This window comes from Apodemus sylvaticus, chromosome 3, assembly GCF_947179515.1.
Source record: "Apodemus sylvaticus chromosome 3, mApoSyl1.1, whole genome shotgun sequence".
NCBI lineage: Eukaryota > Metazoa > Chordata > Mammalia > Rodentia > Muridae > Apodemus > Apodemus sylvaticus.
The window spans coordinates 35,382,383-35,388,900 of NC_067474.1; positions in this window are offsets into that span (position 1 = coordinate 35,382,383).

A 6,518-nucleotide genomic window follows, 5' to 3' on the forward strand; every position below is an offset into this window, starting at 1 on the left:
TAAAACCAGCCAGCACATAAGGGGGAAAAAACCCTCAAACCATATTGCTTACATGGTGTTGGGAGTAACACCTAGCAAAGAAGATGTCCCAGGGATAACAGATGAATCAGGGTTCTCAGAGCCACAGAACTTAGGGAGTGTCTATGTTTTAAGGGAATTTATACAAGGACTTACAGTCTGCAGTTCAACTATCCTAACGTGGGCAGCTCTGAATGAGAAGTCCAAGAATCTCATAGTAGCTCAGCCCCACAAGGCTAGTTATTTCAGCTGGAATTCTGTGTAAACTAGAATCCTGAGGAAGCAGGTTCCAACAGATGTGCTGGCAAGTAAGTGCAATCAGGAAAAGAAGAGTGAGTCTTCTTCCATTGTCCTTATGTAGGCCTCCAGCAGAAGGCGTGGCCCAGATTAAAGGCTTAGATGTATCCCCATACCTGGATTTGGATCTTTCTCTGTCCCAGGCTGGCCTTGAACTCAGAGGTCTACTTGTCACACTCTCCTGGGATTAAGGTCGTGTACTGCTTTGCCTGGTCCTGAGCTTTTCGTGGCCACTATGCCTCAAGATCTGGATCAGAAGCATGTGTCCTCCCAGTCTAGATCCAGCTCAGAAGCCCATGTCTTCTACCCTCAAGATCTTAGTGGTAGATGTGCCCTCCATTTCTGGATTGTAGTTCATTCTAGATGCAGCCAAGTTGACAACCAGGAATGGCCTTCAAAGCAGACCGGATAGTAGCAGAGAGAAAGCTAAGGAGGGAAGAGTGAGTCAATTTTAGGGCTCTGAGATGAGAAATCTTGATATTCGTATGGCCCCAGAAAAACATTTGCCAAGTATTTATAGTTTTAAAAATTTGTGGGTTTCCTGAAAGCATTTTCATAGATTTCAAGGATTGCACCCAAGTAGAAGAACCAAAAATATTTGCAAATAACATATATTTTCTAATGACTTATTTTAAGTTTATGTATGTTGGCATTTTGCTTGTGAGTCTGTCTGTGCAAGGGTGTTGGATCTCCTGAAACTAGAGTTACAGCCAGTTGTGAGCTACCCTGTGGGTGCTGGGAATTGAACCTGGGACCTCCAGCCAGTGATCTCAACCACTGAACCATGTGACAAGGCAGCAGACTTTAGTAGGCCTTGAAACTGTTATACAACTGCATAGTAGAGTATCACACGCGCTGTAAAATTCAGCATGTAAGCAACCTCATCTGAGAAAACAAAGGGCTAATCTATCAAAATCCATAATTCTCGAAAGTCTCTAAAGGTACTAACCTTGCTTTTTAGCTTCTTTAGGTCTGCTTCTGGCTGTTTCGATATCTGATATTTGTCAACCCAGAACATGTTTTTGTGCTTAAAAGCTCACCCTGAAAAAGACTCAGGGCTACATTGGGATGCCAAACACCCAGTGTAGTCTCTGGCAGGCTAAATCAACCCAGGCCCAAATATCCTTCTCTGATGAATATCCCACCTCAGAGCTATTGCCTCAGGCCCAATGATCCTGTTTCTTCACAGCTGGTTAAACTGCATAAATTTCAATTTATTAAATTCAAATTATTCAATTTATTTCAAAATTTTAACCCCCCAAATTTGAATTGCCTTAAAAAACCCAGTTATTTCCTACTCAGAACCCACTACATCTAGACAGTCTCAAAAGGAAACCATCTCACCGGTAGCAGAGAATAGAGTGTGGAAAATTCTCACTCTAGCAATAATTCTTTACCACAGGTGTGTTTCTATGCCCACAGGCTAGTAGTTATGTGATCCTGTGCACTACAAGGAAGGAAAACAGGGTTGGGTTTACTAGACGTCTCTGTCTCTATACACCCACCCTTCTTGTCACCAGGCACTTAGTTTTCTTTCACACTTGAAACCACAATGACTCCCTTTTCTTCTTCTTCTTCTTCTTCTTCTTCTTCTTCTTCTTCTTCTTCTTCTTCTTCTTCTTCTTCTTCTTCTTCTTCTTCTTCTTCTTCTTCCTCCTCCTCCTCCTCCTCCTCCTCCTTCTCCTCCTCCTCCCCTTCCTCCTCCTCCTGCTCCTCCTGCTCCCCCCCACACAGGGTTTCTCTGTGTAACCCTGGCTGTCCTGGAACTCACTCTATAGACCAGGCTGGCCTCGAACTCAGAAATCTGCCTGCCTTTGCCTCCTAAGTGCTGGGGTTAAAGGCGTGCACCACCACTGCCGGGCAGTGATACCCTTTTCAAGTGTATAGTCAGGTGGTTTTATCCTCAAGACCAATGTGATGGTTTGTATGTGACTGCCCAGGAAGTGGCACCATTGGGAGGGGTGGCCTTGTTGGAGTAGGCGTGCCACTGTGGGTGTGAGCTTAAGACCCTCACCCTAGCTTGCTGGAAGTCAGTCTTCCACTAGCAGCCTTCAGATGAAGATGCAGAACTCAGCTCCTCCTGCACCATGCCTGCCTAGGTGTTGCCGTGCTCCCACCTTGATGATAATAGACTGAACCTGTAAGCCAGCCCCAATGAAATGTCCTTTATAAGACTTGTCTTGGTCATGGTGTCTGCTCACAGCAGTAAAACCCTAACTAAGACAACCAGGTTTCTAGAAGTGTGTTTGGTCATGTTTAGGTGTTGTCTCTGCTGCCATGAGCCAAAATGGTTATGCTATATTTTCTACGTACTTCATGAACAGTGTTAGAACACTAACCAGTGACCGTTCTCATGCAGGAGGAGGGAGAGCGATACCAAAATCTTTTACTATAGATGAGGGGTGGATTCATTACTTTTCTGATATAGATTCCAAGGAGGATTTGTTTGCAGTTAACACCTTTGGCTACATTTGAGTGGCTGCTGCAAAAATATGACATACTAACAAGTTGTACAGCTTTTCAAAAAGATCATTCCAGGCTGGGTGGTGGTAGCGCACACCTGTAATCCCAGCACTTTGGGAGGCAGAGGCAGGCAGATTTCTGAGTTCGAGGCCAGCCTGGTCTACAGAGTGAGTTCCAGGACAGCTAGGGCTATACAGAGAAACCCTGTCTTAAAAAAGCCAAATCAAAAGCAAAACAAAACAAAACAAAAACCAAAAAACCAAAAAAAGATCATTCCATTGTTGTGTTACTCACAATGGAGTGGAACTACAATTTCTGGGGATCTGACAGACTCTTCTGGCCTCTTCCTGCATCAGGCACATACATGACCCACACGAATACATGCAAACACTCATATTAATAAAAACTTTTAAAAAGTCTTTAAGTTTATTTTGTGTAGTTCAAAAATACAACTTCAGATAGGTGTGGCGTTGCATGCCTTAAATCTCAGAACTCACTCAGGAGGCAGAGGCAGGTGAATCTCTGAGTCACGGGCTAGTCTGGTCTACATAATAGTTCTAGGAGAGCCAAGGCTACATAGAAATAAAAAACAATCCTGCAAAGATCAGAAAATTAAAAAAAGATTGCTTTTATTCTCTCTTGTTTTGGTTTCACAAACTACTTAATCCTTTCTGATTTCTACCTTCTCCCTGCTCAGACACACAGAAGATTTTAATGTATGGAACAGTATGGTCTTTAACCCCCAGGCTCAAGTGATCTTTGGGTCTCAGCCTCTGCACCAAGTCAGATTATAGTCATGTGGTGGTTTGAATAATAATGTTTCATAGGCTCCTATATTTGAATGATTGTCACCAGGTCTATTTGCAAGGAGGAAACGAATTGGGAGGTACGGCCTTGTTGGAGGAAGTGTGTCACTGGGGATGCACTTTTTGCTTTCAAAAGCCCATGCCAAGTCCAGAGTTACTCTTCCCTGCCTGTGATCATGATGTAGTTCTCAGCCACTGCTCCAGGGTCTGCCTGCATGCCACCATCATGGTGATAATGGACTAAACCTCTGAAACTGTACGCACTTAAATGATCTCTTTTATAAAATCTGCCTTGGTCATGGTATCTCTGCACAGCAAGGGAACAGTGACTAAGACAAGGCACACATCACTACTTTTTTATACTACCTTGTTAAATATGTCCAGTGGCACCTAGTGTCTAGAGTCTTGCTTTTCAAACTTTTCCATTAAATGGAAATTCATTATATACATTATTGCTTTGAAGGCTATGCTGAATCTCAGTTAAATCTGATATTTTACTGTACCATAATCTAAATTTCTACACATTAATGTTAGTAGCTATCTCTATTAACCATCTTCTAACCTAGTACATACTTTTTTTTGAGACAGGGTTTCTCTGTATAGCCCTGGCTGTCCTGGAACTTACTCTGAAAACCAGGCTGGCCTCGAACTTAGAAATCTGCCTGCCTCCGCCTCCCTAGAACTGGGATTAAAGGCATGCACCACCACTGCCCGGCTTAGTGCATAACTTCTAAGTGACTGATTTTTGTTCAAGGTAGGTTAGCTTTATGTTGTATTAACAAATGACTCAGCAACTTACTTTGTGGCCATTGTAAAACCTTCGTATGCACTATTTGAACTTGCAGTAGCTGAAAACATATGGCCTGGTGACCAGATCTCATCAGCACATGCACATGTGGGGGCAGAGAGGACATCCTTGAGCATTCTTCAGGGGCCCCTCCACCACAGCTCCTGCTTTTTATTTATTTATTTATTTATTTATTTATTTATTTATTTTTTATTTAAGATGTGGGTTCTAGGAATCAATCACAAGTAAGTCTTCTTGGATTACCAATGTTGACATCTTCCCAGCCCTATAAATAAGATCAAACAAACCTAAATTTAAAGTTCTCTGATAATCATTCATAGTAGATTGCTAGGTAATACAGACAAGATGCTGGACTTGAGAATTACAGTACACAATAGCCAAATTACAGATCTCATATAAGATAGCTGTTCAGACCTTTAACATAACAGCATATATTCTGATAAAATAAAACTTGAAATCCACACATGGGAGAAATGCATGGTGATGTGTACCTGTAATCCCAAAGAGTCATTTAATAGAGCCTCTCATTTGGATATCCAAAATAGGAGGACATAGTTTACACTGGTGTCTCTCATGAAAATATTTAATCACTTGACATTGTAAGATTTTCTGTGTAATATGTTAGGTCCTTGGAGTGCAAAAGTTGTCACCCAAATATTGGTTTCAGTTTTAATTGGGAAATAGAAAATAATTGCAAAATGATTATAGGGAGCAGGAATTTATGATATCCTTGCTAATCCAAGCAGATTTCACCAAAGAAAGTCCATTTTTTTTTGTTAGAATGTTTCTTACTGAGGTAGAGCATGATGACATTTGATTTTAATCCTAGCAAGGGGGGTGGTGGGTGCTAGTAGATCTCTGTGTGTTCGTAGTAATGCTAAACGGAAATAGTCAACTACAGGTTTCCTTTTGAATTGTTCTAACCTCATGAACTCACATTATAGTATTGCCAGCTAATTGGCAGTTTTCTCCAACCCACTCACCAAATTACATATCGAAGGCAAACTTGAGGCTAGCAGGTATTTACCTAGTAGAATTTTATTCTAATAACACAGGCTACTTGGTTTTCAAATACTTCATTTGAGAGTTACAGAATTTCTTGTAAAGGGCATCCCTGTTTTCACATCTACCTATATTTTCTTTATCCGGTCTGCTACAGTCTTGTTTCTAGAGTAGTTTGATGTTTCTTGTGCAGTTCCCAACTCAAAGACTTAGATTTTTAGTGCATGGTGTGGGTTCTAAAACCACAGTTCTCACCTTAAAATGAATAAGAGAGAGCCTATTGTGGAACATTTGAATGTCCATGGCACAAGGAACACAGATTATGGTTATGCCAAATTCCTTGTATAGCATGGAAGTAGTTTCATGACATTTTATAGTTTTAAATAACAAAGATAGTCATAAATCAAGGCAAGCTTAAGATACGTTGCTGTGTACATCACAAAAGTTGCACCAAGATGGGGACACTTTTCACACAGCTGCAGATGCTATCCGATAACATTCTTAGCTCTTGGGAAACTGGGAGTCAGCTAAGTTAAAGAGTTCCAAAGGTGGGGGCCGGAGAAATGATTCAGTGGTTAACAGCACTGGCACCAGAGTTCAGTTCCCAGCACCCACATGGCAGCTCACAACTATCTGTAATCCAGCTCCAAGGGATTTGACACCTTCACACAGGCATGAATGCAGGCAAAACACCAGTACACAGACAACAAAAATAAATAAATCATTTTTTAAAAACTTCTAAAAGGTTTTAATCTATTAGTCACAGGATTTAGCTCTAATATCAAGAGGTTGGCAAGGACTGGCACTTCGTGGGTAAAGGTAGGCCTAGATTGGGTAATTAGCTTCTGGACTTGTAAAATTCCAACCTCTCCACATCACTGCAGCGCTAATCAATCTTTGCAGACACAGACTTTTCCTGGAATTCTCCTTCATAACTCTTTTTAGTTACACTAAAATTTCTAGAAAGGCATTTCCCAAAACATAGGTTAAAAATACTGTATTTCTAAGAATTTTGGTTTCCCTTTGTAACTAAACTCCTAGTCTGGAAAATTGACATTTTAGATATGTGAACATTGTTTACGCTAAACACCTTTTACCTCATTTCGGGAGGCCATCTTGTAGTT